Source organism: Rhincodon typus, chromosome 3 (assembly GCF_021869965.1).
Source record: "Rhincodon typus isolate 14 chromosome 3, sRhiTyp1.1, whole genome shotgun sequence".
Classification (NCBI taxonomy): domain Eukaryota; kingdom Metazoa; phylum Chordata; class Chondrichthyes; order Orectolobiformes; family Rhincodontidae; genus Rhincodon; species Rhincodon typus.
This window is the reverse complement of record NC_063334.1, coordinates 13,062,987-13,074,281: the sequence shown is the minus strand read 5'-3', so window position 1 is coordinate 13,074,281 and position 11,295 is coordinate 13,062,987.

Here is an 11,295-nt window from a genome sequence, read left to right as displayed (position 1 = left end):
GTGATGTCATTTTTAGAATGCAGATAAATATTCATTTCATAGGATAGGGCCTATGAACCAATGGACAAATTTATTCAACACTATCAATCCCCCAAAATGTTTCATATTTGGAGCCAAGACTAAGTATATACTTCAGGTGAAATGGAATCCGCAACTAGGGAGTAATTAGATATAATCCTGCCCTCATTTTAAACTCATACATTCTGCCATTATATTTAAGTTCTGTTATAATTTCCACTATCCACGTTTATATGGGAAGTGCCTGTGTGAATTTGCCACAGTGTATAAAGGCAGCAGCTCTGTAGAGACTGCACTGTGAACAGAAAACATATTTGTCTGAAAATTACTAGAAATAATTAGAAAGTGAGATGAATTTTTATGTTTTAATACCATAAAAGTTGTGAGACAATAGGAAAAGTGTAAAGTAAATGTGAACCCACTGTACATAAACCATTAAATATAAGTTATATCTAATACAATAAAACAGTAAGATAATGTTAGTCACTGCGATGAATTGAGTGTTAGTGAGAAATCACGTTTCCAAAAGTTGTAGGGATAGGAAGTTTTTTTCTTTTTATTCTATCACAGAATGTCGGCATTGCCAGCAAAGTCAGCATTTATTGCCCATCCCCAATTGCACTTGACAAAGTGGTAGTGATCTTCCTTCTTGAACAGCTGCAGTCAATGTAGTATACAAACTGCTGTTGTTAGGAATAGAGTTACAAAATTTTGACTTAGTTATAGGGAAGGAATAATGATATATTCCCAAGTCAGGATGATGAGTGTCTTGGAGAGGGAATTGCAGGGGGTGGTGTTCCCATGTATCTGTTGCCTAAATACTGGAATTCAATTGTAGCTAAAAGGCATCAGAACCACAGAATCTCAGCTTACCTGCAAAATGAAGGTTAATGAAGCTACTTACCTATCTCAACATTACCAGGAACTTCCACTATTACTAATAACTTCTACTACAATGGCAACAATATTCAACCATCTGCTGTCTGGCAACAATTCAGAGGCTGATCAGTATATCTTATGTTTTAACATTTTTATCTCATTGGATTCCCCTCTTACATTTAACCTCTGGGTATATGTATTGTGTTACTATTTCATCCATAACTTACTAATTAATAAACTCCCCCTTTTTATTAATTCAGGATAGCCTGGTTAAACTGGCTCCTTTCAAAACATAAGCTCATTTGGGTCTGGGGGAAATGTATCCGCACAGGGAGGGAGCTTTTTTTTAACTTTGCTGTGATCAACCAAGGGGTTGGCGAAATAAAGGAGGAAAGGTAGTTCAACCCTCAGCACCCTTAAGCATAAGCACTCAAGGGGATCCCATCTGGAACCATCATGAATTGGGGAATCTCACTTGGTGTCAGGTCCTTTCTTCTTTCAATCTTTGATTCAGTGAACCTAGGATTTGCCTTGTTAGAATTTCTTCCTGACTCGATAACGTATCACGCTCACAGCTCCAACAACAATATTGTCACGTACACTTAAAAATATGTTGATGGATAAGATCTAGTGCAAGTTACATGTAAATTTCCATGTCATTCTTTACTGGTAATGACATTTATTACAAAGTTCAAAATAGATTTGCATCAAGTTTTCTTCACTCGCAATGTCATGTTGTGCATTCGTTGAGTATGACACTTTGGGGATGATCATTGACATCTGCCTGAAACGGATACTTGCTTCAGCTGCCTATTGATGCCTGAGCCATGGGGAGACTCAGATCACTTTAGCATTTTGATGGTGACCACAAAAGCCCCATCTTGCAATTCATCGATTCCATAATGGTGGGAAATTATCAGGCTCTCACTCCCTCTTATCAGCTCTCATAGCTGCCAGCTATGCCAGCTAGCTGGCATATCAGGCACAATGTGGGGCAAGGAAAATATGAGCAATAATCCACAGGAGAGGTGAGAATGGGCTGGGGCCTGGGAGGCCAGAAGCACTTCTGTTCCTTTTGAGCAAACCTAAAAGTTTAAATTCCCTGAACAGTTATTTGAGCACATATCAGTGACTCCAGTTTAATGAGATCACTGATGATGCTTGGTTCAAATGGATGGAACATTGCTTCGTTGGCATGTATCAAACAATTGACAACTGCTGAGGTTTCTGATAGTCATAGAGTCACACAGCACAGAAACAGACCAGTTGGTCCAACCAGTCCATGCTGAACATAACTCCAAACTAAACTAGTCCCACCTGCCTGCGCTTAGCCCATATCCCTCCAAAACTTTCTTATTCATGTATACTATTGAAATGTAATAGCTGTAAGAAATCTAGAAGTAAATCTAGAAATAAGCCTGAATCTCAGGAGAAGGTTATTACTTTACTCTCAATCCACCATTTTAGATGATTGCTAATGAATGTATCATAGCAAGATATGCGATCCAGCTATCATGCGCTTGTACATGTGATCTTCAATTAAAAATCCTTCAGATGTACTGCAGCTGAGGGATTATATTAAGAGTATGAAGGAATATCTCGGATCAACTGCAGAGCTTAATGTAGGAAAGGAAAGCCAACCTGAGGATGAAAGTTGATTAGTTGTATATGAGCCCATGCTATAAAACTAAATCATTATTTATTCTGGTAGTGATTTAAATCTTACAAGGGGTCTTAAGATGCAAACCCAGATTGTGTGGACACTCTGATGCAACTGGTTTCTGTTAATTATAAAATACAAGGCAAATCTCCAGTAAGGTTATCCAACCAGCTCCCAATACAGGGGCTACCTTAGGGCAGCTCAGATCATTCTCAAACTCAGGGAAGTACTTACCAATTTGAATACAGGCTCCAACAGACTATAGATAGTGAAGTATAAATGTTATAACAAAACAGAGAACTGCAGGAGCTGGAAATCTGAAACAAAAAGTGAAATAGGTGGAAAAATTCAGTAGGTCTGGCATCAAAGAAAGAAACAGAGTTAACAGTTTGAGTCCAGTTCAGAATTTTCTCCAACAATTTATGTTTTTGTTATAAATGTTATGTTATTTTTGCAACACTTAAAGTTTCCAGATTGGAATTATTTTAGATGATTAAAGTCTCTTCAAAAGAAACCTCCGTGTGGGAAACAGGATAATCTCGGACTCTTACTTCTCAGTTATAGAACATTTACTTCTGAACAAAGAACAAAAGAAAATTACAGGACAGGAACAGGCCCTTCGGCCCTCCAAGCCTACGCCGATCCAGATCCTCTATCTAAACCTGTCGCCTATTTTCCAAGGATATGTATCCTTCTGCTCCCTGCCCATTCATGTATCTGTCTAGATACATCTAGACAGGGTCACAAGCTTCTGATTTAAGTCCTACCCAAGGCTTGATGAAAAAATCAAAGTTTCCCTTCTGGTGCAGCTGTGGAGAGGGATGCTGATCTCTCTCAGCTGCTGAGATAGTAGGAACTGCCGATGCTGGAGAATCTGAGATAACAAGGTGTAGAGCTGGCTGAACACAGCAGGACAAGCAGCATCAGAGGAGCAGGAAAGCTGACGTTTCGGGTCGAGACCCTTCTCTTGACCCGAAACGTCAGCTTTCCGGCTCCTCTGATGCTGCTTGGCCTTCTCCCAGCTGTTGTTTTTTTTGGATAAAAAGCTGAGACTTCCTCAAGGATGGATGTAAAAGTTCCTATGGCACAATTTTGATGACAAGAAAGGGAGTTATCCCAGGGTCTTAGCCAATATTTATCCCTCAATCAACATCACAAAACAAAATTATCTGTTCATTATCATGATGTGTAGGAGTTTGTGACACAAATATTTGTTGCTACAATTCTTCCATTATAACAGTGATTATCTAAAAACAAGTTAATTTAATTCAAAGTGCTGTGGACAACTGACAAATATGTAAGGAAGATCATATTTAATAACTAGTTTTAGTTTAGTTATTATCAGTTAATTAAAGTAGATGAAATAATTAATCTAATATTGTGTTAATCTGATTAATTGCAATCAATATGGGAAGTTAGTATCACATACTGACTCTTCGACAGTAGATGACAAGTGAAGACTATGACTATATTTTATGGGTTTAATTATAAAGTAAATATTGTTAGCCTGTCAAGTTTTAATGAGAAAAAACCAAGCCACCATACTCTCTTAAAACTTAATTTACAATTAATTGTATGGAATAACATCTGTGGAATATCAAGCCTTCAGCCTGTGTCCTAAATTATTTTATTTCAACTTATAAGGTCTTAAAGTCAACACTTCCTTCTGAATTACATGCAGTATCTTTTGTTTTGTGCATCAGTTTTTGCAGCTGTCATCCTTTTTAATTACTTCCACATTGATTTATTACATTATGTTAAGTAAAAGCTCTATTTCACTATCTTAGTTTTAGCAGTCTTATTGTCTTTATGTTCACTTTGTGACAATTTTAAGTAGTGCATTATCTACTTTGTAATTTTTGTATTTAAGTTGTATTTAATTGTATCACTTCTACTATTAATTAACTCTGTTCCAAGCGCTAACGGCCAGTATTAAAAATATACACTGGCAATAGGTTTCTTTAAAAGGAGCACATGATACGCACTTGATGTAATATGAATTCTACAGGATACCGAATCACCAACTAATTGTTTGGGATAAACACCAAAATTGCTTGAGAAACTCAGCAAGCCTGGCAGTACCTGTGGAGAGAGAAACAGAGTTTTCAAATCCAGTACGGCAGTTCTTCAGAACTGAAAAGTGTTGGAAAATCTATTTTTTATATACTTCTGAATAAGGCCGAGGAGGAGCAGGGAGAAAAGATGGTGTGGAGGCTGTGCACGTAAGGCAAAAAGGTTATAAATTGTGGTGAAAGAGAAATGGAGATGTAAAATGGGGCTAAATTAAGATATGAAAGTGATAAAAGGGGTAGCCTCCATGAAAGTGCTCATCCAGGTATATAGCAACACTTTAAGGATGAGGCAGTTTTGGCAGACATTTGGTGATTTGTTGGGAACAGTGATGGGAGGATGAGGCTAGAAACAGATGAGAGAGGTGCAATGGGACTAGGTAGGGAACGATGCATGTTTGGAAGATGCAGCAAGATATTGCTTGACTTGTGGTGTTGGAAGAATTGGCAATTGCATATGATCCATGGATCAACAGACCTTTATCACAAAAAAACAGCATATGACCAATTGGACCACAGGAAATAGGAACGGGAGTAGGCCATTCTGCCCCTCAATTCTGCTCCACCATTCAATAGGATCATGGCTGATCCTCACATCCACTCTCCTGACGTTTCCCCATGACTCTTGATTCCCTGACTGATCAAGAATCTATCTGTCTCAGCCTTAAATATACACAAGGACTCTGCCCCCACAGCTCTCTGTGGCAAGTAGTTCCAAAGACTCTCAACCCTCTGAGAGAAGAAATTTCTCCTCATCCCAGTATTAAATTGTCACCCTTTTATTCTGAGACTATGCCATCTGGTCCTAGACTCTCCCAAGAGGGGAAACATCCTCTCAGCATTCACCTTGTCAAGCCCCTTAAGAATCCAATATGTTTCAAGAGATCACTTCTCATTCTTTTAAACTCTAGTGAATGGAGTCCCATCTTTTGCTCATAAGGCAATCCCTCCATACTTGGGATCATCTAATGACCCTTTTCTGAACAACATCCAATGAAATGAGACATATCCTTAAATAAGGGGATGAAAACTGCTCGCAGTACTCCAGATGTGGTATTACTAGCACCTTGTACAGTTGCAGTAAGATTTCCCTACTCATATACACCAATCTCCTTGAAATAAGAGCCCACATTCCATTATCCTTCCTGGTCACCTGCTGCACCTGTGTGCTAGCTTTCTGGGTTTTATACACAAATACCTCTAAGACCTTTAGTGTGCCAGCTTTCTGTAGTTTCCCTCTATTTAAATAATATTCTGTCCTTTTGTTCTCCCTTCCAAAGTGAACAATTTCACATTTTCACGCATTATACTCCATTTGCAAACTTTTTACCCCCTTACTTAACCTATCAATATCTCTCTGTAAACTGTTTGTATCCCCGTTACAGGCTGCCTTTCCAACATTTTTTGTCATCTGCAAATTTGGCTGCAATACTTTCACTTTCTACCCCCAAGTCATTACATTCACAGGCACATCAGTGTCTGGGCTAACATTAATTTACACAGAGCAACATGCTTTCTTGTAGCCTGTCAGGCTTCAAGTGATCCAAGTTAAGATGGAGCATGAGATTTTTTATATCCTTAGGTCAGGTTACGATGTAGTAATGATGTCATGATCATGCCTCTTAAAAATATACCAACATACAGTCCATGACACATAATATGCGGTGATTTGCCTTGAGGGTGGTTGGGGAGTGGGTAGGTATTCCCAAGTTAGGGAGGAAGTTCCAGGATTTTGACCCAGTGACAGTAAAGACAGGCTGATATAGTTCCAAAGTCAGGATGGATTGTGGCTTGGAGGGGTACTCACTGATGATAGTGTCCCCATGTACTTGCTTGCCCATGGTTCTTCCAGGTGGTGAAGGTCATGGAAGGGGTGAGGGGTAGCATGGTGGTTAGCATTGCTGCCTCACAGTGCAAGGGACCTAGATTCAATTCCAGCCTCAGGTGTGTATTTGTGTGGAGTTCGCACATTCTCCCTGTGCCTACATGGGTTTCCTCCGGGTGCCCAGTTTCCTCCCACTGTCTAAAGATGTGCAGGTTGGGTGAATTGACCACGCTAAATTGTCCCGTAGGGACAAGGGATGTGCAGGCTAGGTGGAGTAGCCATGGGAAATGTGGCCCTATGGGGATAGGGTGGAATGCTCTTTAGAGGGTTGATGCAGATCTGATATTTTGAATAGCTTATTTCTGAACTGTAGGGATTCTACGATTTGGAAAGTGTCCTCTAGGGAGCTTTGGTGAATTATTAGGGTGTATTTTGTAAGATGGTACGCAATGCTGCCACAGTGCACAAGTCCTGCAGGAAGTGAATATTGACGTCATTAGGTGGAGCTCCAATTTGTCATGATATTTTATTACTTTGGGTGGAATACCTGTGCAACACTTATATCTGTAAGGAGAATATATTTAATGTTATTCTTACACTTGTTAATTCACCTCATTGAAAGTCAACACTCCGGTTTGTTCCACTAGGTGGCGCTGCAGGTAAGCTCACATTTAATATTTATTTTGAACTGAACTCCTTGGAGGTACATTTTGATTTATTATTTTACTTGTATTATTTTTGTTTTATTCTGCCTCCTCATCTCCTTACCGCACCCCCCCGCCTCCTGTCACCTTGGGTTTGCCCTCACACTAGCCTCAGTTGTCCTCTCTCTGTTTTCCCTATCTCAGTCCAATTTGAGCATCTGGTGACTGTCCTCATTTTTCTAATTCCTGGTTTCCTTGAAAAAGGGATTTATTCACCTCCCTACGGGAATGATAAAGGGATGAGTATTTGAAATTACTTTTTAAAAAGTTATCCACAATTAAACAATATGAAGTTGCATAGCAGGCTGGAAACAAAATAATCCTTCGATATTTGAGGAGAGCAAGATTTACAGCCACTTCTGTAAATTCATAAAATCATGAACTTTGTTGTAACCTTTAAAGGAATAACTCATTATCTCTATTTGACAATGATGCCAATCGATACATTGATAGTAAAGCTACTGATTGCGTTTTGAGTAGTGAAATCCCTTTGTAATGATCAGTAATTATCTGTCCCCAAAATGACACAACATAATACCATATTCTAAGCCTTGCTTGGCTCAATGGGGTTTTGAATTTGTCCAAGGCAACCATATCTTTTCAGTCCTTCCATTACTGTGCATTCAAACAGTTCAGTCAGCATCGTCTACATTTATACATGTTAATTTAGGGACACTCAACCTTAATCTGGCATCAGATTCGCACTAGCAAACAAAACGTTCTGTGCCCTGGATTTTACAAAATACAAATATAGGTCGAACGTTCTGTGCAGCATTCTGAACAAACAGATGTATTTCTTACATTTATTGTATGTTTAAATCACTTTATAATTTTTAGCATTATTCTCTTTTTGTCCCTTTTCCCCTGAGCTGTGTGCCACCATGATTGCTTCCAAACCTCTTCTAGAATAGAATAGAATAGAATATCTTTTATTGCCACGCATACTCAAGTACAGAAGTACAGGAGTACAGTGAAAAGTTTTACAATATTACCTCTTATGGCACCTTCTTAGGTACAAATACTTAGATACAAAAGAGGAATTAAAAAAAGGTGCTTCCTTTCTTGCAGCTTTACAAAACCAGTCTGTAATTGTTGAGTTTTTTCTTCTACTTCACTTATAGAACAGGGGTTGGTTAGTTTGGATGGCTGGTCTCTAATGCAGAGTAACATCAACAGTGTGGGTTCAATCCCTGCACGAGCTGAGGTTACTATGACGGACTCTCCTTCTCAACCTTTCCCCTCACCTGAGGCATGGTGCCCCTCAGAGAGCAGCCCTATGCTCTGGTAAGACCATGTGGCTCTACTTGTAGAACAGGCCAAGATACTCAAAGTAGAAACACATCAGTTGGAATTTATAATAATTCGTAATGAAATTCATATGTGGAAATCATAGGCATTAATGACAGAGGTGGTTACTGTAAGCAGGCTGAGCTGTTTAGTTGCTAATCACAGTGGAAGAGGAGAATTTAGTGAGAGTCACAGAGTTCATAATGATATGTCCTAAACATCCTAAAGGTGGCATGGTTTGATGGTGAGAAAGATTGGGTTTTATTATGCCATTTGTTTACATAAGAACTGATCAAAAGTCACAGATTGAAAATGTAAACCTGCTTGGCTCTCCACAGACAATGGTAGAAGTGCTGATTATTTTCAGCATATTGAATTTTAAAGGTTTTGTTTCCATGGAAGGCCAGTAATGGTGCAATGCCACACTTTATAACCTGCCGCTCGCTGTGTTAACAAAACAGTGGTGGCCTTTTCACCTCCACAGTCACTGCAGTGCTGGTATTCCCAAAACGATTTTCAGACATTCCAAGATATAATTTATTCAGCAGAAAAGTATAAATCCTGTGTCAGGGTAGTGAAACTTGGGAACAATGCCACCCCTAGCCTATGGCTCTCGCCATTCTCACTGCAGAGATTACCAGAAACATTTATCCAATCATCTCCATCGAATAGGGGTGGATATTGAGCTCGAACGATGGGAATTATTTGGAATAGAATGGACAAATGGGACTCCTGTCTTGCTGTACTCCACCATGAGGTACTGACTGGGGACATCCATCTTGCAACCAGTTTCTTTAAAAGAGATGCCAACCTGCAAATTCCCAACAGGAATTGATCAACTGCTTTGCTCTGGACGAGTTTGCATGGGAATGCCGACACCTAAATCCTTTGAAGGAAGACAGTAAGAGTTTCATTACACTTGTGTTCAAATCTTAACATGACGATTTGTGAAATAGAATTCACTAAAGTTGGTATAAAATGGACCGTCAGCGGAGAAACAAAAGCTCAACATTGTCCTTTGAGGAAGGCGGCTTGCGGCTTGCGGCTTGCGGCTTGCTGCTGTGGGTCTCACCAGCCTGAATGCAACTTCAGTCCCCAAATACTGCTGACTCATCTGGGTTTATCATGGACAAGTTGCCCAATTATAAATCACTTCAAAATTTAAATATAAAACGAACCTTGTCCTATTGACTTTCTAAATCCACAAGAAGGAGTTCAGATCAATCTGGACTGTGTGTACTGAAAGTCTCCAATATTAATACTGAGGCCTCTTAATCTAGGTTATGAAAACTTTGTTGGTCAAATAATGACATACAGTTCTGCTGAAACACATCCTTTCAACACTGCCACTACAATAATTAATGAGTTGTAGAACAAAAATTTCCAACCCAAATGAGATGAAAACAAAATGGTCAGTAGCTTATGTGCAGGAACTATCATTCAATATCTTTTTCAAAACTGCTAAATACTAACTGCTAAAACTCCTCATGATTGTATTCAAATAGAAACAGTAGAGATTCTGGTGATTACAATTTTTCAAATCAGTTCAGTATAGATCATAGAGCTGTAGAGCACTGAAACAGACCCTTTGATCCAACTTGTCAATGTGGACCAGATATCCTAAATTAATCTAGTCCCATTTGCCAGCATCTGCCCCATATCCCTCTAAACCCTTCCTATTCATATACCCATCCAGATACCTTTGTAATTGTAATGTGTAATGTGTAATTGTAAATCGTAATTGTAAAATGTTGTATTTGTACAGTCTCCACCACTTCCTCTGGCATCTCATTCCAAACACACACCACCGTCAGTGAGAAAAAATTGCCTCTTAGATCCCTTTTAAATCATTCCCCTCCCACCTTAAACCTATGATCTCTAGTTTGGACTTCCCCATCCCAGGGAAAAGACCTTATCTATTTACCCTATCCATGCCCCTCATGATTTTATAAACCTGTATAAGGTCACCCCTCAGCCTCTGATACTCCAGGGAAAATAGCCCCAGCCTATTCAGCCTCTCCCAATAGCTCAAACCCTCCAACCCTGGCAACATCCTTGTAAATCTTTTCTGAACCTTTTCAAATTTCACAACATCCTTCCTATAGGACGGAGACCAGAATTACATGCAGTTTTCCAAAAGTGGCCCTAACCAATGTCCTGTACAGCTGCAACATGACCCCCCAACTCCTATACTTAATGCATTGACCAATAAAGACAAGCATACCAAATGCCTTCTTCACTATCCTGTCTACCTGAGGCTCCACTTTCAAGGAACTATGGACTTGAAGTGTCATCAGTAATTCCTTTGGCACAACAAATAAAAAGTTGTAGCAATGGAGAGTCAGGGGTAGTTTGTGATAGGGTACAGTCTGTTGCATGGACTATACTTTGTAAATAGGGTGTATTCTGAGGAAGGAAATACCAAGTGCACTGCTAGATGCAGTCATAATTTATTAGGCTGCAGTTGGATTATAAAGCAGAAACTGACCATAATTAAGTACTAGTTTTGAGAGATAAACTATTAGCTTAAATGTACCTGCATATCAAATACAAAATCTGCCATGGATCAATCTAATCAGCATCATTTAAAATAACTTTCAAAACATCATTTGGTATGCTGTAGAACTTGAATATTGCTGAAAAAGACACATTTTATCAAACTTGCTATTTTGCACTCTTCAAGACAACTCACACACAAACACCAACCTAAAGGGAAAACAACATTTTATACTGTATAAGAAAATACTAACTGGTCAGCAAGTGAACTCTAACTGGCAGAGGTTTTCCCATAGAGAATAGACCAGTTAGATGATGACTGCTAGTTAACTACCAAGCTTTGGTTCCATTTTAAAT